General features: G+C 49.2%; 1 long non-coding RNA gene across 1 annotated transcript in view; it reads left to right on the top strand.

The window, feature by feature from the left end:
* Nucleotides 1–14685: 14685 nt before the first annotated feature.
* LOC140398811 (uncharacterized) overlaps nt 14686–23695 on the top strand; it is a 62071-nt gene continuing 53061 nt past the window's right edge. Inside the window, exon 1 of the long non-coding RNA XR_011937562.1 lies at nt 14686–14754. This is a non-coding gene — a long non-coding RNA (uncharacterized lncRNA). The remainder of the gene's footprint in view (nt 14755–23695) is intronic.

The following is a 23695-nucleotide window of genomic DNA, read 5'->3' on the forward strand; positions in this document are numbered from 1 at the left end:
TTACTGTGAAAATCCCCTGGCCGCCTGTCCGGGTACACAGAGGGAGAATTCAGAATATCCAAATTACCGAGCAACACGTCTTTCGGGACTTGTGGGAGGAAACCGGAGCACCCGTAGGAAACCTACTCAGACACAGGGAGAACATGCAGACTCCGCACAGACAGTGACCCAAGCCAGGAGTCAAACCTAGTACCCTGGAGGTATGAAGCACAGTGTTAACCACTGTGCCACCATGCCGCCTAAATAAGGGGCGGGATTCTCTCAGCCCACGCTGGGTCGGGGAATCACTGGACCGGGCACGAATCGCGGGACGTCGCCCTGGTGCCGGTCCACCGATTCTCCGGTGAGTGGAGAATCGGCGCTATTGGCGCCGGCACGGTCGCGCGACACCGGTTGGGGGCTGCTCTACACGGACCCTCCCGGCGATTCTCCGCTCGGGATGGGCCGTGCGGCCGCAAAAAAAATCAGAGCCCCACCGGCGCCGTCCACGTGTGGTCTTACCCGGCGGGACCTCGGCATGCATCCTTTCGGGGGCAGGCTCGTTGGGGGGGAGGGTGGGTCTGATCCCGGTGAGGGGGGGGCCTCCGCTGTGGCCTGGCCTGCTATCGGGGCCCACCGATCGGCGGGCCGGCCTCTCGGGTTGGGGGCCTCTTTTGCTCCACGCCGGCCCCTGTAGCCATACCTATGTTATGTCAGGGCTGGCGCGGAGAAGGGAGATACCGCACATGCGTCATTTGCACCGGTCGCAGTGCGCATGCGTGCATTCACGCCGGTCGCAGCGCGCATGCACAGATCCCCGGCGCACATTTGACGCCGGTATCAGCAGCTGGAGCGGAATGGGTCGCTTCAGTGCCGTGCTGGCCTCCTGTAGGGCTCGGAATAGTTGCTCCTGGGGGCCTGTTGACACCATCGTAAAATGCAACGGCGTTTACGACGGTGTCAACACTTAGCCTCAGGATCAGAGAATCCTGCCCAGTACCTCCAACCTCTCAAGCCACTGATTGAATATGCCGGCTATGTCAGTTTTGAGTAATGGGCGTAGAAATGTTTACCAGCTCTGAGAGTATTTGCTTTCCCGATTGTAAAGCTGAAAGGTCAAAATCTGCACAGTCAACAAGGAGAACCTGATGGAGAATAAACTGAATGAATGTATTAAATCAGACATAGCTCTTCATTTCCTTCCAGGGGCTGAAGCATACAAGTGCAATTCCCTAAGTTTCTCAAAATAAAGACTTGCATTTATATAGCCCCTTTCATGGCCAACAGGCATTTAGCCAATTAAGGGCAACATGGTGGCACAGCGGTTAGCACTGCTGCCTCACAGCACCAGGATGCCGGCCTTTGTTGACTGTGTGGAGTTTCCACATTCTCTCCGTGTCTGTTTGGGTTTCCTCCGCTGCTCTGGTTTCCTCGTACAGTCGAAAACTGTGCAGGTTAGGTGGATTGGCCATGCTAAATTACCCCTCAGTGTCCAAAGGTTAGTTGGTGTTCTGGAGATGCAACGGGGCGTGGGCCTAGGTAGGATGCTCTTTTGGAGGATCAGTGCAGACTCGACGGGCCAAATGGCATCCTTCTGTTCTGTAAGGATTTTATGACAAGTGACTTTGCTCTGTGGTCAACGTTGTAATTTAGGAGACACAGTGGCCTTCTAATGGTTTCAATGTCCACAATTCACATGTATCTAGAATTTAATTGCAAATAAGTCAAATTCACATGTTCAGATATTTAAAAAATAACATTTTCACACACCTCTGTTCGTAGAAACATCATTTACTGGCACATCCTGTCACGAGAGATTTCAAGCAGAGCTCCTCGGGTAGAAATCAATCAGTTCCATTCTCAGATGCTTGCTCAGTTGAGGGGACATCAACATTGAATGTTGACAAAGAAACACCTACATTTATGTAGCGCCTATCCTGACCAATGAGCATCTCAAAGTGCTTTAAATTCAATGAGGTTATTTGTAAAGCAATGTAGTATCGACGACAGTACACAGAAAGGTGACACAAACAGCACGTGATTATGATCAAGTCATTAGTCCTGCTGCTCCTCAAAATGGTGCAGTGGTGCCTTTCATGCCCACTCGAGAGGATAGGTGAACCTCAGTTTAATATCTCATCCGAAAGAAATGCTTTGTGAGGGCGGCACAGTGGTTAGTACTGCCGCCTCACAGCTACAGGGTCCAGGGTTCAAATCCGGCCTCGGGTGACTATCTGTGTGGAGTTTGAACTTTCTCCCTGTGTCAGCTTGGGTTTCCTCCAGGTGCTCCCGTTTCCTCCCACAGTCCAAAGATGTGCAGGTTAGGTGGACTGGCCATGCTAAATTGTCCCTTAGTGTCCAAAAGGTTAGGTGGGGGTTACTGGGTTATGGGGGTCGGTTGGAGGTGTAGGCTTAAGTGGGGTGCTTGTTCCAAGGGCCGGTGCAGACTCGATGGGCCGAATGACCTCCAGTATTCATGGCAACACAATCAAAACACAAGAAGCAGAGGTGACTGTTAAACAATACAGCCACTCACCAATAAAGCATCTCCAAGGTCTTGTGTGACCTACGTTGCTCAACAAGGCTTACTTCTGCCACAGAAGTAGAAAATACTGGACAACCTCAGCAGGTCTGACAGCATCTGTGGCGAGAGAATGGAGCTCCGTTCTTTCTCCACAGATGCTGACAGACCTGCTGTGATTGTCCAGTATTTTCTGTTTTTGTTTCAGATCCTAGCATCCGCAATCATTTTGTCTTAGTTCTGCCACATTGTTTCACGAGAACTGCATCGCACAACCGAGCGCCGTTTCAGGTAGCATCTGACAATATACCGGAACCAGGAAACGATGGATAAATTAGGAGAGGGAATTTGCTGCTGGGCCTTACCAGGGCAGATGGCATTTCCCAAGTGGCAACTCAGTGAAGTTAATTGGCTGGAGTCTTCAAGGCAGGGCCACGCCGCTCTGTATAATCAAAACTGACTGTGTCAGGACGGCAGGAAGGATGTGTGATGTACCAGATCTCAGCTCGCCGCTGACACCAGTCATGATGCACATGTAGAGTCTACATCTGGGTGCATGTCACGTCCTGGAAGAATAAAAATTCAAGTGATTCAAAACGCAATTATGCTTCAGAGCAAACTAAAAATGCAGTGAGAGGAATACAAGTGTCCAAATTCTACATGCTGGATAGGTTTATACAGTTCTCACTATCCTGAAGGAAGAAAACATCGGAGACGCTATCCTTTGTATTTTTGACACTTACTTGCCCTACATACTAAGTTAGCCACATCTACAATACTGAGAGAAACTGGTATCTCTAAAGTTCCAAAGTGCTCACTCATTAATTCCCTGATGAACATTAACAATTTGCGCCACAACTCTGTGTTAATAATAAATAAATATTTTGCTGACTAGAAGACTGGTTTAATTTAAAGCGAGTGAACTAATTTCACACTTGAACACTTATTGCCACATTGTCACGTCTGATATAAAAGGCCTGCTTTGCCTCAAATAATTTTGCAAGAGCTGAGCATCTTATTTCATTTAATCTTTCTCAAATTCCATTTTTTTTCACACCAAGAAGGATTTACGTTTCTTACCTGTTCATTTCATTTATCTTTCTGCTCACTTCTCCCTACATTGAGGTCGATTCCACCAGATACCCCTCCTCTGCTACCTCCTACAAGTGGTCATTCTTCATGGCTGAGCCCCGGGCATTGTGCAGAAAGGCTTTATAACCTGGGAGTAGCACAAAGGGGTTAATTGTTCCCTCCTGTTTGAGACTGGGACAGAATCAATGGGCATTTCACCGCATAATGATTATGTAGGCACATTACTTAATCTTGGCAAAGCTCCCAATGTTATCTCAATGGAGACCACTGAATTCAGCACAGATTAAGGATCAGGACCATCCCTCCTTAGTTGTGTTGGATAAGTTACACACTGGGAGCTCAAATGGTCCGATTATCTGACCAGATAATCAGATTAGATAATTTTGATCAGATCAATGGCCGGGTCACAGACCATTTGTACCATCAAGCCAATTCCTTGTATGAGGCCATGAAATTGTATTTTCCTATGCATGGCATCTTGAGGGACATGGAATAAAGGAAGACTTTTCAAAAGGAGAAAGCTCCAGATTTATTTTTATGATCAGCTACGTGCAATTCAAAATCACCTCAGACAAATTGTGCCTTGGTAGTATAGGGTTTGAGACATTCTGCTGAAGCTTGCACTCATCGGCACAATCGCAGCAATACCAATGTCAGGGGAAACATCAACTTTATACTGCATGATTGGTTGGCAACTGGGGCTTTGACTGGTAGCGGTGTTGCCATGCATAATGCACCAATTGATAAATTTAGAGTACCCAATTAATTTTTTCCAATTAAGGGTCAATTTATCGAGGCCAATCCACCTACCCTGCACATCTTTGGGTTGTGGGGGCGAAACCCACGCAAACACGGGGAGAATGTGCAAACTCCACACGGACAATGACCCAGAGCCGGGATTGAACCTGGGACCCCGGCGCCACCATGCTGCCCTGGTGACTGATAGTTAACTGCCAAATATTGCTTGAAATTTAAACCAGGCTGCTTGATTTTTTTATTGGTCAAGGCATGAGGAATGAAATAGTGAATGGCTCTCAATTATTCTGTTTAGCTGAACTAGGCACAATGTGTGTACATGTTCTTTATGTCTGCAAAGACCTGGGCACTGTGTATTAATACATGCAGCTTCCAGTACAGACAAATATGCCACACTGTGAACTTGACTGACAATCTTGACTTTGGTTTCGCACACCAAGAATTATTTAGCAAATATCCAAACCCGGAATTAGACCTAACATTGGCCACTTTGTTTTGTATTTTGCAAGCATGGGAAAATGGGTATGGTCTGTACTTTGCCCGCTGCAAACAGCGGAAGGGACATGCTGTTTGAAACAACCTACCAGTCTTTGGGATGTACTGGCTGACATACCTCGCACACCACTGGCACTGAAATTCATATACCAAATGACTCATTTGTGTGATAGGCAGAACGTCTTTCTGACTTGATAGCAGCATCCTGTTCATAGCAAGTAGCACAATTGTTGCTACTGCATGTAAATGTAAAGCCGCCATAGTCCCAGATGACCATAGGTTGCTTTCCTCTTTGAGGGGGAGAGCTGACTGGCGTTGATTTAACCTGAGGATCACCACACCTCAGGTGAGGGGCAAGGTAGAGAAGGTGGGCTTTCGTGAATAACCTCAGCCGGTACGGGAATTGAACTCACACTGTTGGCCTCTCTCTGCATTACGAGCCAGCTGTCCAGTTGACTGAGCTAAACCAGTCCCCAAAAGTGGTACCCAGACAGGGACTATTGCATAGCAGCATGAAACAGCTGGCTTCACCTGTTGCTCAAATTGTTTGCCATCAAGCCAAAAGATGCCTATCACACAAATGAGTAATTTGGTATATGCATTTTAGTGCCTGTGTGAAGCGAGACATAGGTTCTAAAGACTGGCAGATCATATGAAACAGCATGCCCCAGTCACTGATCACAATGGGCAAGGTGCTGACTACACCCAAACAGCCCGTACTTGCAAAACACATAATGCAGTGACCAATATTAGATGTGATTCAATGGTTGAGCACTGTTGGCTAAATAATCCTCAGTGTGTGAAGGATTACGCTGACAACCGAGTTAGGACTGTCATTTGGGCTTGCAGCATGACGTATTTGTGAGTACTGGAAGGCACATATATTAATACATGGGGCCCTGATCTTTGCAAAAAGCAAGAGGATATACACACATTGCACCTGTTTTAGCTAAACAAAACAAATGACAGCCATTAGTTGGTTCATTCCTCAGGACAATGCCTTGGCCAAACAGTCAACCTGCCTGGTTGAAATTTCAAACAATACTCGGCAGTTAACTGTCAGTCACCATCAACTTGTGCATTCTCTATGGCAGAGCCTACTTGCCAACCAATCTCCACCCTCTTCGCATACAGCACCAGGTTGTTGCTTCCCCTGAACAATCCATTTTTGTCACATCAATTATTCACTTTCTCTGTTATTTGCCTACATTATAGCAGCGACTATACTTAAAATAACTGCATTGCTGTGAAGTGCTTTGCAAGTATAATGTGTGAAAATGTGAACTTGTTTACTTTGGCAGGAAGAATAGAAAATCAGTAAATGATTTAAATGGGGAGAGATTGCAGAACTCAGTGGCACAGAGTGATCAAGTGACCTGGTACATGACTCACATTCAGTTAGTAAGCAGTTGCAGCAAGTGATTAGGAGGCAAATGGAATGTTGGTGTTTATTGCAAAAGGGAATGGAATTAAAAGTAGCAAAGTTTTACTGCAGCTTTACAGGGCCTTGGTAAGACAACATCTGGAGCATTGTGTACTGTTTTGATGTTCTTATTTTAAAAAAATATAGGCTGGAATTCTCCAGTCATTGGGATTCTCTGTTCCCGCTGGCAGCGCAACTCCGCCGGCGAGATTCCCGGTGGCATGGGGTGGCTTCAATGGGAAATCCCATTGATAAACGACGGGAGTAGAGAATCTCGCCGCCATGTGAATGGCGCATCACCGAGAAACACGTGGCTGGGGGAACAGAGAATCCCATCCATTATTGCTTCAGGAGCCATTCAGAGAAGATTAACTAGCTTATTCCTTGGATGAAGGGATTGAGCAGTTTGGGCCGATACTAATTGACATTTAGAAGAATGTGAGGTGGTCTTATTGAAACATATAAGATCCTGACGGGGTCTGACAGGGTGGATACCCAGAGGATGTTTCGACTTTCAGAATAAGGGGCAAAATTCTCCCGAAACGGCGCGATGTCCGCCGACTGGCGCCCAAAACGGTGCCAATCAGACGGGCATCGCGCCGCCCCAAAGGTGCGGAATGCTTCGCATCTTTGGGGGCCGAGCCCCAACATTGAGGGGCTAGGCCGACGCCGGAGGAATTTCCGCCCCGCCAGCTGGCGGAAACTGCCTTTGTTGCCCTGCCAGCTGGCGCGGAAATGACATGTTGGGGCGGCGCATGCGCGGGAGCGTCAGCGGCCGCTGACAGTTTCCCGCGCATGCGCAGTGGAGGGAGTCTCTTCTGCCTCCGCCATGGTGGACACCGTGGCGGAGGCGGAAGGGAAAGAGTGCCCCCACGGCACAGGCCCGCCCGCGATCGGTGGGCCCCAATCGCGGGCCAGGCCACCGTGGGGCACCCCCCCCTGGGCCAGATCGCCCCGCGCCCCCCCCCCCAGGACCCCGGAGCCCGCCCACGCCGCCTTGTTCCGCCGTTCAAAAGGTGGTTTAATCCACGCCGGCGGGACAGCCAATTTATCGGCGGGACTTCGGCCCATCCGGGGCGGAGAATCGAGCGGGGGGGGGCCCGCCAACCGGCGCGGCCCGATTCCCGCCCCCGCCAAATATCCGATGCCGGAGACTTCGGCAACCGGCGGGGGCGGGATTCACGGCGGCCAACGGCCATTCTCCGACCCACTGGGGGGTCGGAGAATGACGCCCAAGGTATCTACCTTTTAAGGCAGAGATGAGGAGAAACGTTTCTCAGAAAGGGTCACTGAACATAGAACATACAGTGCAGAAGGAGGCCATTCGGCCCATCGCGTCTGCACCGACCCACTTAAGCCCTCACTTACACCCTATCCCCGTAACCCAATAAGCCCTCCAAACCTTTTTGGCCACTAAGGGCAATTTATCATGGCCAATCCACCTAACCTGCACGTCTTTGGACTGTGGGAGGAAACCGGAGCACTCGGAGGAAACCAACGCAGACACGGGGAGAATGTGGAACACTCTTCCCTAGAAAGCAGTGGAGGTTGGGTCCTTATTCAAGGCAGAGTTAGATAGATGTGTGATAGGCAAGGGAGTCAAGGTTCACGTGGGGCAGACAAGAAAGTGGAGTGAGACTACAACCAGATGAGTCATGATCTTGTTGAACAATGCAGCAGGCATGAAGGGCAAAATGGCTCCCTCCTGCTCCTATGTTCCTATATCCTGAGAATACTATATAAACCCAACATTGTTCTCAATCTACATTGTTTAATTCAGATTATTGGATCCATCTCCATTTGCTCATGCATAAAGGATTGTTTTAATCTAAAGTTAGAACATGCACAGCCCAGCTTAGAATTCTTTGTCAATGTCATGACAACCTTAATGAACAACCGGGCAAGCAAAACTGCCTGATTGTGTGAAAAATTCTCGACTGTATTTTGCAGTTTCAAAATAGAGTTTCAGTGCATTATTTGCCAAATTAATACAACAAATGCATGTTTTACCAAAGACCTCGCATTGTTACACATTGGAATGCATTATCTATACTAAGTGGGATGGAGCTGCTTAAAAGTCTTGCAAGCTTCGCTCTGTGACTGTGCTTTATAACAATGAATTAGCGATGACCTTGGAGTAGATTGTTAAAGCATTTGGAGTTTGCACTTGTTTCCTGATAATAAAGCTGAAGCTGTGGCCAACCTTACATGCATTTTCCATAGTTCAGCAGATAGCGAGAATACGCTAACTATTTTCAATTCCCCAGCAGCCTCGTGACAATTCCCACTTGGCCATCAAGTGCTGCTGTAAGGGATATTGCCTGCATGAAACAATTTATATTTCTGTCTCTGTTGTCATTACTTTGGGGACATTTATGTCCGCAAGGTTCCCTTGGGGTACAGTGGCCGAGTCAGCACGTGCTATTAATGGGGGCATGTCCTGACTTTTATGAGTTGGCAACTGGCCTGAGCCTCTCTCGCTATCCTTGAAGCTCATTGTGTGCCCTTCAGGTACATGTGCTTACCTAGTTTAGCTTCTGTTTCATGAACATTTTCCCAGTGTTGAAGAAGTGCTCAAGTCACCAGAAGTGCCTGGTTCAGCACCGTTTGTAGACAAAGGAATTGACTTCAAGAGTTGTTCTCAATATCTGGAGGGGCTAATAAAACATGGTGCCGGGTTCTTCCAGGCATTGTGCAGCTAAGTCGTACAAAGCACAAGGTGCTGGGTTCGTGTCCTGGCCTATATTGAGCTAGTTGGGTTTGGAAATTGTGATGTTGAAATTGGCTGGGTTTTTTGGTCACCTGTCATAATTGGCCGGATTCTCCGTTCCTGAGACTAAGTGTTGACTCCGTGGCAGGATTAGTGGACTTCTGCGACAGCAAAACAGGTGCCGCACCTGGACAAATTCACCGACCGTCAAGGGGCTAGCACCGGCACCACATGGAACCGATTCTAATGAAAAACGTGCCTGATTCGCTGGATTTGGGATTGGCACTCAGGAGCCTGACAAGCTGCAGCCACATTTACGCACTTCACTCCTAACACACACCTCCCAACCAACAGATGGCAGCAAGAAACGCAGCACCAAGACTAACGGATGCCAAATTCAAAACTGATGTGTTGGGTGTTCTGGATCACAAACAGGTCACCAACACTGGAAGTGGTGCAACTCTATTTTAATGTAAGGTTAACTATATTAACATACTTGTACTGTGGGTAAATGCAATACCAGCTTTAACTGTTGACCTTTGCCTTGTCCTAACCAGGTGATGCACTCAGCACATGGTGAATGTCTGTGTGGCAGGCTGTGAGCTCTGTGCCCCGAGCTGGCTGCTACTAGATGAGCGGGAACTCTCCTGTCCCCTGTCTTTATAGTGCGTGTGCTCTCACTGTTGATTGGCTGCGGTGTTGTGTATGCTGATTGGTCCCACTGCATGTCCATCAGTGTGTGTGTGTGTGTGTGCCTGCACGATAATACACTGGTGTATATTATGACAAAAACCTTGCTCAATGCTGTGAGGAGAGGGGGGATGGGGGTGACCCTGTACCCAGAGATGGGAAGGAGGCTGCCAGCAGCCGCCATTCACCGGGCCTGGATGCAGGTGGCAGATTGTCAGCGCCGTGGGCACCTCTGCGAGGACCGTCCAGCAGTGCAGATAAAACTGCTGGACCTCCTCAGAGTGGCCAGGGTAAGTAGGCAGCACTGTGCCTCTAGCACCAACCCCCCTCCCACATTCCCGTAAAGCCCACTCCCCACACAGAGGGTGGCTGAAACACCTACCGTGCACCACATGCCGGCACCCACATCGACCGCCATGGTCGGATGCCTTGGCCACTGAAGCCACCCAATATATTTCAATTTGTAAAACTGTGAGGAAAGGATACCTCACTCCAGAAGTGTATCCACTCACAAATACGGTTATGGTGTATTGAAACAAACTTTATTACCACCACAGTATTAAACTATCTTAACGTCATAAAATAAATAGCTTACAGTGAAACAATTCTTAACAGAAAACCCTATTTTTTACAAACTGTATCTGCTTTACCTCCAAATAAACAAAGCACATTGCAGGTCAAAAGGCACTTACGAATAAAGTTAGCAAACAAAGAATACTTGCTGTATAGATAAAAGCAAATTACTGCGGATGCTGGAATCTGAAACCAAAAGGGAAAATGCTGGAAAATCTCAGCAGGTCTGGCAGCATCTGTAAGGAGAGAAAGGGTCTCATGTTTTGAGTCCAAATGACCTTTTGTCAATGCTAAAAGAAATGGTATGGGGGAGATATTTATACAGTAGGGTGAGGGAATGAAAGATGAGTCATAGCCACACATAGCCGCCGGACCTGCAGCCCCTCAATGTCGTGGAGCAGCGGGCACTGGATCTGGACAATGGACCCAGAGAGAGAGGGCAGTTGCCGAGGCAGAGGTTGGCATCAGGCACCCAAGGGGCCCTCCTTTCCTATGCGCCGGCTCCTGTAGCCCTGCGCCATTTGGTGTCGGGGCTGGCGCGGGGAAGAAGGCCACTGCGCATGTGCTAGTTGGCGCCAGCCCAACTGTGCATGCGCGGACCCCGTGGTGCCAGGTTCAGGCCGGGATCAGCAACTGGAGCGCCGTCCTAGCCCCCTGTGGGCCACAGAATGGGGCCCGGAACGGGCACCGACACCGGAGTAAAACACTCCCGATTTTACTCCGGCATCGGCACTTAGCCGCCCGCTCGGAGAATTCCGTCCAACATATCTCCTCTCTCTCCCTCAGCAGCCATGGCACCTGTTTCCCAATTTTTAAAACCACAAGTGACTCTTGTTGTTGGCAATTCCTCCTGGCAGAGGTGGAGCATTGCAGAGGCCCTGGAGAATACCGGGTCAGACTCGTTGTGATTGCCAACAGCGTTTACTGTACGTGTGGAATAGAATGCAATGATGCCACTGTTGAGGCACCGGAGCACAGAATTCCGTCGGGTGCCTGCTATCGCCCCCGTTTCTCTGGCCAACTGCGCTTCGTGATTCCGGCTTAGTTGAATGGAGAACCCCGCCAGACCAGTTTTCTGGCACGGCGTATCCCTGCTAGTAGCGGGACCCCTCTTTCTGGCTAGCGGGCAAAGGAGTTTCCCAATGTGGCCACCCCATTGCCATCGGGAAATCTGGGGGCATGAGTGCGCTGCCGGCAAAGGGGAGGATCCCACCGACGGAGAATCCCGCTCAATTTGTCTAATCATCCAGTCCCCTGACATCATAACAAAAACTTAGTTGCCACTCCTTTTAAAAGCAAGCATGCTCTGAAATAACGATGATCTCACTGTTACACCATCTTAATGGCACCTTCTGTAGCTGGGCTTTTAAAACCACTACTACACCAGATACTTGGAATACATTGGGTGGAATTCTCTGAAAATGGGGCTATGCCCCCATGCCCACGGGGAAACGCATGCTAATCACTCTGGACTTTTTTCTCAAAATTTCAGAGTGATTTTCCGTTTTGAAGGGAGGTAGCAGGGCGCTGGAGTACTCCACGCAGTTCCAGCTGCCGATACGGGGCCCTGTACTTCCGACCGTGGTTCCGCGCATGCGAGCGGCAGCCACCTTGGGTGGTGGCCCCACGCAACATTGGGGACGGACACAGCCGGCCTCCCCCCACAATATAGGCCCCCCCCCCCCAGATCGTGCCCGCCCGCCAATCGGTGGCCCCCGATCGCGCGCCGGGCCGTACTGGAGGGCCTCCCTAGCGACGGATCCCCCCACCAGGGCGCCCGTGGACTGTGTCCGCAGCCGCCACTCCGAGTGCCCGCTGCGTGTAAATATGAGTGAACCATGCCGGCGAGATCTAGGCCCGTTGCTGGCGGAGGATCGCCGCAGGGAACTCTTTCAATGGCCCCCAACGGGCGCCATGTCGACCGCACGTGACTGCCGCCGATTCTCCGGACCCCGGAGAATCACAGGAAGGTGTCGGACCAGGGGCGGGATTCTCCGACCCCCCGCCGGGTCGGAGAATCGCCGGGGGCTGGCGTGAATCCCGCCCCCGCCGGATGCCGAATTCTCCGGCACTGGATATTCGGCGGGGGCGGGAATGGCGCCGTGCCGGTTGGCGCCTCCCCCCCCCCCGGCGATTCTCCGGCCCGGATGGGCTGAAGTCCCGCTGCTGGAATGCCTGTCCCGCCGGCGTGGATTAAACCACCTCTCTTACCGGCGGGACAAGGCAGCGCAGGAGGGCTCCGGGGTCCTGGGGGGTGCGTGGGGCGATCTGACCCCGGGGGGTGCTCCCACGGTGGCCTGGCCCACGGTGGGGGCCCACCGATCCGCGGGCAAGCCTGTGCCGTGGGGGCACTTTTTTCCTTCCGCCTTCGCCATGGTGGAGACCATGGCGGAGGTGGAAGAGGCCCCCTCCACTGCGCATGCACGGGGATGCTGTGAGCAGCCTCTGACGCCCCGCGCTTACGCCGCCCGGCAATATAATTTCCGCGCCAGCTGGCGTGGCACCAAAGGCCTTTCCCGCCAGCTGGCGGGGCGGAAATCAGTCCGGCGCGGGCCTAGCCCCTCAAGGTTAGGGCTCGGCCGCTCAAGATGCGGAGCATTCCGCACCTTTGGGGTGGCGCGATGCCGGACTGATTCGCGCCGTTTCTGGCGCCGGTCGGCGGACATCGTGCCGATTGCAGAGAATTCCGCCCCTTATCGCGGGTCTGATGCCCCATTCTCCGCCACCACGTTGAGCACGATTGCGGCGCGGAGGCTGGGGGAATCCCGCCCATCATATACAGATGAAATTCCTACGTGCATCACACAATATCTTTTAATTGACAAAACTGGAGAAAAAGAAGAAAACCTGGTGCAATTATTTCATTTTCTTTAGCAAGAGATTCAGCTATGTGTGTCATGTTGTGATAAGAGCCTTGGCCACCAGAATATTTTGGATTGTTTCCTGAATTTTAATTTGAGTGATGAAGGTAGTTAAGTGAGCTTGAAGTTTCCATTAATGTGATATGAAACAGGAAAGTGATTGTGTTGTTCTGAAGTATTTCTGAAGCAGAAATTTATGAGAATAAAGGAGTGAGCCACATGGCTCCTCGAGTCTATTCGGGCTTTTAACATGATCATGACTGATCTTCAACTTCAGCTCCACTTTCCCGCCCCCTCCCAATATTCCCTGATTTCCCACGAGACTGAAAATCTGTCTTCCGCAGCCTTAAATGTATTCAATGATGCAGATTCCACAATCTTCTCGGGGAGAGAATGCCAAAGGTGCACAAGCTGCTGAGTGAAAACAAATCTCGCCTCAGTCTTAAACGATCGTCCCTTATCCTGAGTTTGTGCCCCCACCGCCATCCCCCACCCCCACCTCCATGTTCTACTTTCCGCTGCCTTCGAAAACAACCTGTCAGCATTTCCCCCTGTCAAACCTCGACAGAATTATATCAGTGCAGTAACACAGAAACCACTTTTTTCAACTTGAGGAGCCTCTGTCAAGGTTGGAGACATCAGCAAGGTTGAATAATACAAGAGAGAGCACGAGGCAAATTTATTAGTTTATTGATGATGGAGGGCTGAATTTTACAAGCCCTCGGACGGTGAGAGCGGCGGTCAGGAAGAGGGTAATAAAATAGTGGGGGTGGGTGGGGCATGGGGCTGAGACGGGATAGCTTTCCAATTCTGTCCCACTGCCGGGGACATTTCCTTGTGTGAACGTGGTGGCATCCAGCAGAGCCCTGTCAACCGGATGGGTTGGCAGGGGGGCCACATGTTCCTGTGTTGTACTGGCTGATTGCGGTGATGCCTGGGGCACAGTTGGTCACATGGTGATCACCTCTTTAAATCACTTCAGATCATGAGATTCAACCCATTAGTGGGTTAATTGATTCTGACATCCCTGAGTTCCAACATGCTGTTTAAGCACTGCATGGTTGAACATATAACTGACAACCTTCATGATAAAGTGATAAACAGATTTAGATTGAGTTGATTCTACCTTGTTACTTTGTTATGGAGGTTGGCTGACTTGTTCACAAAATACATTACCACCCACGTTTAAAGTATATTCTTGGACAGCTTTTAGTTCCAATGAAAAATGCTATCAGTGTAAGTATCAGCTTGGCATACTTGGCTGCACCCTCGCCTCTAAGTTAAATGGTTACCCGCTTGAACACATCCCCTTGGCTGACGAGGCAGGCATTACTGATTAAAGGAATGCTAAATTAATGCAAGTTATTACCAACTAGCCAGTGGAGGGACTGTGAGTCTTCTGTAAAGCTGAGTGGGAAAAGAAAATGGAATTGAGAGCAATGGTTCATTTGCAAGTCCTCACCACAGAGGAGTTCAGACAGAACAATAGTGAATGTGGCATAAACAGATGAAGGCTGAAGGAGAGGCAGGTATATTTAGAGATTCAGACCTGTGTGTTCTTCACTTGCAGTCATTGATTCATCGATGCAAGGCTTGTTGATCAGAAGACTAGGTGTGAGATAGAGAAGGAGAAATAGCTCACCAGTTGAATAAGGTCAGTACTGTAAGAGTCCTTCCTGTTTATTTCCTTTATTCCCATTTTCTTTTCTTTTATTATTTTTGGGCCAAGTGGCCTCCTTCTGCACTGTAGGAATTCCATGATTCTATATTATATAAGGTCAGTATATAGTATATAAACGATGGTATATAACGCCAGTATATTAGGAATGTGCCTTTAAGCAGAGGACATGAATTGAAAAAGCCTGCTTGTCAGGACAGTGTGTTCCTGGGTTTTGTATTTTGGAGAGAAGAAACAGACTCGTCGGCGCTGAGTAAGCAGCAGCTTTGGAGGGAGTCATTTCCATTGGTTGGCTGACAAGCTGCGGGTTGGCCAGAGGCAGTATTCTGCCTGACAACAGTCAATGGTTGGTACCAGTGTGATGCTTTCTAAAAGAGTTTGCAGAAGTGTTTAAACCTTGGAAGTGAACGGGACAGCCCCTCTCTCTCTCTCCCTCGCAGTTTAAGAAAATAACTATTTTATTGTTCTAAAACCAGTGAATGCCTACCGCAACTTTGCTGTAAACTTGAAATAAACCTGAATCTGCAGAGAAAATAGATAACCTTGCAGGAGAAAAAGCATCTCAAGGCTAAAAGGAAGAAGTACCGGAATGAAAGTTTGAACTCTAGAACGGCGTTAACTAGAAGCCATCCAGGTGGAAGCATCAAAGATCCTTTATCAAAGAACAAAGAACAAAGAACAAAGAAATGTACAGCACAGGAACAGGCCCTTCGGCCCTCCAAGCCCGTGCCGACCATACTGCCCGACTAAACTACAATCTTCTACACTTCCTGGGTCCGTATCCTTCTATTCCCATCCTATTCATATATTTGTCAAGATGCCCCTTAAATGTCCCTATCGTCCCTGCCTCCACTACCTCCTCCGGTAGTGAGTTCCAGGCACCCACTACCCTCTGCGTAAAAAACTTGCCTCGTACATCTACTCTAAACTTTGCCCCTCTCACCTTAAACCTATGCCCCCTAGTAATTGACCCCTCTACCCTGGGGAAAAGCCTCTGACTATCCACTCTGTCTATGCCCCTCATAATTTTGTATACCTCTATCAGGTCGCCCCTCAACCTCCTTCGTTTTATTTTTGTTAATATTTCTGTACCTCAAAGTCACTCTTTCCCCCTGTGTTGTTTTCTTGTGTGTGTGTAGAGAAGGGCATAGTTAGAAAGCGTGGGTGGGGGGGGGGGGGGGGGGGGGGTTGTTGGGGAAGGCATGTCAGATACTTAGTTACATTTTCTGCCAGTTTCATTATGTAATAAAAGATTATTTGTGTTACATTTACAAACCCGGTGACTACAGTTTACTGGGCTCAGCCAAGGACCTGAGGTATTTAAAATAAAACATCTAATTTCACCTGTGTTGCGACTTCCGGTCCATTAGTGTTGGAATTGATATACTATACTATATATGTCCAACAGGTTTGTTTCGATGTCACTAACGTTCGGAGCGCTGCTCCTTTCTCAGGTGAATGAGCAAGGAGCAGCGCTCCGAAAGCTAGTGACATCGAAACAAACCTGTTGGACTTTAACCTGGTGTTGTAAGACTTCTTACTGTGCTCACCCAGTCCAACGCCGGCATCTCCACATCATACTATATAAGGTCAGGGCATAGCATATGTACTATAATATAGGGTGACAAAGTGGCACAGTGGTTAGCATTGCCGTCTCTCAGTGGCAGGAACCCAGGTACAATTGCAAGTGACTCTCTGTGTGGAATTTGCAGGTATTTCCCGTGACTCCCCATGTCTGCATGTGTTTTCTCTGGGTGCTCCACTTTCTTCTCACAGTGCAAAGCTGCTTAAGTAAATTGGCCACGCTAAAATTTCCCTTCAGTGTCAAAAAATGTGCAGGTTAGGTGGGGTTACAGGGATAAGGTTGGGCAGTGGGAATAGGTAGGGTGCTCTTTCAGAAGGCCGGTGCAGAGTCGATGGGCCAAATGGCCTCCTTTTGCACTGTAGGAATTCCATGATTCTATATTATCTATAGTATATAAACTATGGTATATAACGCCAGTATATAGTATATAAGGAGAAATAGCTAACTAGCTGAATAAGGTCAGAATATACCTTGTCAGGAAAACAGGAGTGAATATAAATACTGACCATGGAGAATAAAAGCAGGCGAGTGTTCAGAACACCAGGGAGAAGAAAAGAATGAATCAGGGATTTGTGACAAATAGGATTTGTTGTGTTATGTACTCTGGAATAACACAGGCTGCAACTGGATGCAGCTTTAACCAAAAGATACTCCAGACCTTGAAGTTAGTTCAATCTGATTTATTGAACCAGTAGCACAGTTAGCACAGTTCTCTATCAGTTCGACTCTCTGCTAACCTAAGTGTGGTTACTCTGTCTGACTGAACCAGACTAGCTCTTAGCCACGTGCTGGAGGTGTGATACTGTAAATACACCCTGACTCACTCTGTAGATGTTCATCAGTGGAAAGAGGCGGAGTGTGAGTGCCTCGTGCCTTTTATAGTGAGATACCACTCCTGAGTGTCCTGCCTGCTCATTGGTCATGTCCTGTTCTCTGTGTTCATTAGCTGCCTGTCTGTGCCTGTCTGTATATCATTATCTGCATGTCTGCATATCATGACAGGTTTTAGGTTTGCACCAAAGTGGTGAAAATGGACAGAAATAGACGATGGCACAACATTTAGCACTACCGCCTCATAGTGGCAGGGACTCGGGTTCAATTCCGGCCTTGGGTAATTGTGTGAAGTTTGCCCTTTCTCACCATGCTTCCACCGGATGCTCCGGTTTCCCTCTCACAGTTCAAGGATGTGCAGGGTTAGGTGGAGTGGCCATGATAAATTGTCCCTCAAAGTCCAAGGATCTGTATTTGCTACGGTCCTGGGGATAGGGCGGGGGTGTGGGCCTAGGTGGGTGCTCTTTCAAAGGGCCGGTGCAGACTCGATGGGCTGAATGTCCTCCTTCTGCACTGCAGGAATTCAATGGAAAAATAAGGATGAAATGAGGAGTAACAGAATCAAAATAAAGGCGAGGAGAAAAATGGTGAATACAAGAGGGCTGGATTCTCTGTTTGGGAGACTAAGTCCCCACGCCTGCAGGAAAACTGCCACAAAACAGCCACTGATTCCACATTTTGCTGGGGGCTAGCAGGGAGGCAGCCTACCTCTCAAATCTCCAGCTGCCACTACGGCCCTAAACATTTCCGGGTCCGTGGCCGCGCACTTCATGGCGGACTCAGCCCGCGGACCACGACCGCAATAGTGCCCCCTTCGGCCACTCGTGCGCACTGGACCACCCGCCCACAGTGCCCCCAGCCCCGAATGAAGCCCCCCTGCCCGCGGATTGACCCCCCCGACTGTGGCGGTGCCGGACTGAGTTTGTAGCCGCCACGCAAGGTTCCTGGAACGGTGTGAGCACACGTAACCCACGCCTTCGGGAACTCGCGCAGTCGGGGACGGTGCATCACGGGGCTGGCCTCAGGCAATGGCCTGAGGCCGTGGATACTTGGCGCGGCGTATCCTAGAGTACGCCTCTTTTCAGGGGGCGGAGAATACGAAGACCGGCACCACCACGATATTGCCGTCAAAATGGATACTCTGCCCAGTCGCCAAACGCGAATTCGCCGTCGAGGACCGGAGAAGCCAGCCCAGGGTATTTGGTTGTGATGTCCAGTTTAACTTCCAACAATTCATTGATCTGAGAATCTATCCGAAGCATTCTTGAATAAAATAATCCCACCATGGAACAAGTTTCCAAAGGGGATAGTCACAGCCCCTTCACTTGAAATCTTCAAGACCCATCTTCAGATTATTTCCACTGAAAATTTTTTATCATCAGGACTACCAACAGGCCATATTTGGTTTAGCTCGCTCTGCCCATAGAAATGTTGGTGGACTAAAGATATTAGAGAGTAAAAGAAAGAGATGCAAAAAGCAGGTAAATAATTTAGACATGCTCCTGACACCAAGACAGCTCTGAGTAGCAGTTAGGAAAGAACGATTACCACCAGATGGAGGGCAAGTTGTGGCTCTTTTAAAGTAGATTTGGAAGGGAGAGCAATTAACCTTCAACTGTGGAGGAGCAGGATGTGGCGGAGGAAGAAGAAAAACATGAAACAGGTCAGTAAATAAAGGCTTTTGCAGTGAAAACATCCAAAATACAAAACGTAAGAATTAACACATGAAATGAAAATTAACACAAGCAATTCACACCAGACCTGAAAGCTAGAAACTTGCAGAGTTAAAGTCCTGAAATTGGAAAGCAGAAAGAGTGGAAGGCAATGGTCATTGGGATCTAGAACTATTGGCGCGATTCAGCGGAGTTGAAACAAAATCCGCTCTCATACGAATTTGACGGGGTGCTTCTAGATGGCTGCAGTGTTGAGAAACACCCGACTACTCAAGCTGCACTTTGCCATTTGTTTGAGCTTTAGGGAATTCCTCTCTGCCGAGGCCGCACTTAGAGTGATTTCTTGCTGGCGAGCTGATCTCGTCAGTGGGAACGTCTTTCCACAGATCGCGGGGCCATTTTGATTGGCAACCCAGATCTATACACCTATCCAGGCCCCTCCCCGCTTTATCAAACCCCACCTCGCCTACCTTCTCTACGCCCCTGGAACCTCCCTCCTCCCTCCTGCCACCCCCCTCCAAATGGCAATGCTCCCTGGGCCCAATCCCTGGCAGTGCCAACCTGGTCCCTGAGCGCCTTGGTACTGCTAGCCTGGCACCCTAGCAGTGCCCCTGGAACTCTGTCCGTGCAACATGGTGACACTGCCAGGGTGCCAGGCTTGCAGTGCAAAGCTTCCTGGGTGGCAGTGGGAGTGCCAGAATACCACCCTGCCCTAACCTTGACCACCAAGGGGTCCCTAAAGGCCTGGGAACCCCCCCACCCCAAGATGTTGTTACTCCCGGCCCACGTTTATGTGGACTAGTAAGAAACGGTGCCTTGGCGAGGCCTGCCAGGCATGGTTGTTTTTCAGATCTGCATCTCGCCCAGCAAGGGCAAGATTTAGATTGCATCGGGGGTAGCGATTCGGGTGACACGTGTACGGCCCGGCACGGAGTTGATTTGAGGCACTCATGCAAACCCTCGGACTCACCCCAGAAGGGCATTCATTCTGCAAATATGTGGATTGTTCTGGAACCCATAAGATAGAGATTTGTAAGCACCCAGAATAATTTGGAATCCAAACTTTTGAAACAATATTTCAAAGCAAGTGGAGAAAGAGATATTATTAAAAGATGTGATTAGTACCAAGGGAGAAATCACCCGGGTCAACAATTGGGAAGGTGCCTCCCTCCCTCTCTCTCCTTTCTCCCTCAAGATATTCCGCAAACCCTACCATAGGCCACAGCTTTTGGTCACTTGCCCTGATATTTCCTCATTTACAACAGTTCAAAACTTGCCTAATAACATACCTGTAGTGCCCTCAGATGTTTTACTCCATGGTGCTATATAAATGAAAATTGTTGTTGCTCTACCAGGAATCCTTGTAACGTAGATGGGTCGAGGCGACAAAAGTTAAGTTCGATCATTATGAGTGGCAATTGCTTGACTGCAGAATAAGCAAGAACAAGCAATTAAGCTAAATCATTCGCCTCGACCCATCTACGTTACAAGGATTCCTGGGAGAGCAACAACTATTTTCATTTATATAGCACCTTTAATGGAGTAAAACATCTGAGGGCACTAAATCATTCTGCATCGGCAAATCGTATTTGAATACAATGGAGCACGCCATCTTGTTCAATGAGTTGCCGACTGACAGGTTACTGAACCCCTCTGATGGAGTGTGGATTGTGAAGTAAACATGCAACTTTTAGAATCTGGGAGTGTGGGAATGTCTCCCAGCAATACAAATTGGACTTCGTTGACCAGAAATATCCGATCCACAAAATGAGGAATGAACTCTGAATTGTTTCCTGAAATTCGAGGACGAACTTTCCTTTCCTGCCTGCGGTTGGCTTCAAGGTGAGTGGCACCGGAACATTTGGGGAGAAGACAAAAATCGGATTCCCATAGGTGGGAAAGGTGATTTGAATTTCCCCCTCACCACTTTCATGGTGCGCTGATGGCCAATCCGGTTTACCACTGATCTATGACGGGAGCGCCATTTGCCAGGATTACCATGTCGTGAATGCCCATTGTTACTCACCGGAATCACGTAGACCCTCCCATCATGTCAATGGGAAATTAGAATCACGTTTGGATATAAGTGTTGCGCAGCTGGGGGGCCCTCATATTTCGCTCATGACTTTGAGGTGAGTGCAAAGTTCAAAGCCTACGTGAAACAGCACCACTCTGGATTCTCACCAATGTCATTGAGATACTACACCAGTGAGAGGCGCAGGGTTGCACTGCTCACTTCACTCCTCCATTCTATGGGAGAGTGTCTTCTCTAGTTTTCAGGCAGGGCCGCAGACGAGACAGCCAAGCATTTGGCGGCACAGCAGCACAGCGCCAGAGGCCCAGGTTCAACTCTGGCCTTGGGTCACTGTTTGTGTGCAGTTTGTATATTCTCCCCGTGTCTGCGTGTGTTTCCTCCTGGTGTTCCGGTTTCCTCCCACTGTCCAAAGATGTGCGAGTTAAGTGGATTGGCCATGATAAATTGCCCCCTAGTGTCCAGGGATGTGCATTTAAGGTTATGGGGTTACGGGGATGGGGGAATGGGCATGGGTAAAGTGCTGATTCGAAGGGTTGGTGCAGACTCAATGGGCCGAATGGCCTCCTTCTGCACTGTAAGGATTCTACAATTCTATGATTGCGACACAGGGGAGTGGGGAAAGAAGACAGAGACATGCGGAATAATGGACAATGGTGTGGTTGGGTGTGGGAGGGGTGGGCAGAGTGTGGGATGGGAGGAAGCTGGAGACATGGAGTAAAATAGTCTTGAGGGAGTGGATGAGGAGATGATGGTAGGCAGAGGGGAGACCCAGTGTTAGGAAGCTGCAGCCCGACATGAAAGACTGGAATGCAGACCACAGAACGTTGGTGGGATGGGAACCAAACTGTATGAATGGGCGGGCCTGGCGCATAGACTCCACAATATGAGATGGGTTAAGTTCATGAGGCGCATGAGGATGGGTTGCAAGGAGACGTGTGGAGGTGGGGGGAGGGGAATGGTTTGCACAGCTACCTGGCAAGGGCAGAGATTTTGTGTTGTCCACGGTAAAGCAGGAATGGGTGAACTCATGGAAAGACGGTCATAGCACTGGTCTGGGGCCAAGCTGATAGGTTGAAGGCAGTCCTGGGACTGAGTGTACCTCATAGTCAAGGTGACAGGTTGAAGCATTTCTGGGGGCTTTGCGCAGCATATTCTACAGGATTGTATGCACATCATAATCCTATTCCATTGAAGGGAAAGGGCCATTGGGATAAGGCAGAGCTTGGAATGCAGTGCATGGTCTTACTGCCATTGGCCATGGTCTTGTCTGGTTTGGTACTGGGCTCCAGATCGGATGATAAAGGTTAGGGGAAGCATCTGCAGCCTTTAAACGGGGAACACATAATACAAAGGGGGTATTGCAAACTCTCCTGGGGGAGAGGGCCTCCTGTTTGTGTGATCATGCACACAACCACAAGATGGGAGGGGTGAGGTCCACATTGGGCATTGGGTCATTACCAATTATGGGTTCAGGTGGGAGGGCTGGAATGTCGACCACAATGACCCTGGGATCCAGGATTACTGGGGAGAGGCTGGAGGGTAGCGGGAAGGAGCTCCACCTGCACACCGCCGGGTTGCAGGAAGTTCGGCGGGACCTGAATAGTCACAGTAGGTGGATCAAAACTGGTCTCAAAATAAAAAATAATGTCATTTTTCAAGCTCGAGGTTGTTGCACAGTTCGAAATCCAAACTGGAAAAAGAACCTGGGCATTAGAGGTGTGAGTCAGTGTGGGGGAAACATAGGGCTGGGCCCAGGAGACCCTTCAGGAGGTACCCTCAAATTGTCCGGAGTTTCAACAATGAACTATGCTCAGATCTCATAGAAAAGAGGAAGATTTCTTTGAGAAGGTTTCATTAGGAGCCAGTGCTTTTTGCTGTTCTTTGACAAGTTACTGCAGGGGTCTTTGACTTCATATTACAGCCAGTCCATTTGAGCTGTAACAGAGGTATGTGAGAATGGAAATAAAGGAAGCACAGCTGCTGCATAATATGCCAGATCATCAGTGAAAATCTCTAATGTGCTTTATCCAATTGGCATGGATCACAGGTCAAAGGCATCCTATCAATGCTGAAGTGCACGTTAAGGCTGATCGGCACAACAGATCAAACATTGCAAGCGTGCCTTTGGTAAGGTTTCACTTCTCATCAATGTGTCCAAATCTCTCCCACGTTCGGTGGCATTGGGATTTAAAGTATCAGGGTTGACATCATGGTCACCTCAATATGTGAGTTGTGCCTTCAGCTGCGAGGCTGCATCATCAAAAAGCCAGTAGTGCAGGCACAAGCTCTGGGGCTTGACACTGGCCTTCTGTCTGCAAGTGGGAGGTTTACTATATTTTCCCAGTACCCATTAATCTCTTGCGTCGATCAGTCCGAAGGGAGAAGGAGGATTAAAGAGTTGAGGCTGCACTCTGTGCTGCCTTTTTGATGGCATTGATTCAATTGAGGAGGAGGAGAAGGGCCTGGCCTAGCCTACTGTTGATAAGAGGCCTGACCACAGGTCCGTGGGCCAGGAGAGCCCTAGCAAGTCTCAGAGGATAAGAGGGTTAGACCCATTCCACAGAGGTGACTCACACAGCTAAGGATCGGCCGAAGAAGACTTTCCTGTCTGGAGATGAGTGACAGACACTGCCGCGCACATCTGTGCTTGTCAAGAGTGGATCACATCTGCTCCATTCCATGGGAGGATCTAACACCCCAAGGGCTGGGAGGACATCCCCTGCCACTGCCCCTGATGCTCAATTTGTTTGCCTGCAGATCATTCGATGGATCCACAGTCCTCAACGCATAACT

The sequence above is a fragment of the Scyliorhinus torazame genome, chromosome 22, assembly GCF_047496885.1.
Source record: "Scyliorhinus torazame isolate Kashiwa2021f chromosome 22, sScyTor2.1, whole genome shotgun sequence".
NCBI classification, from domain to species: Eukaryota; Metazoa; Chordata; class Chondrichthyes; order Carcharhiniformes; family Scyliorhinidae; genus Scyliorhinus; species Scyliorhinus torazame.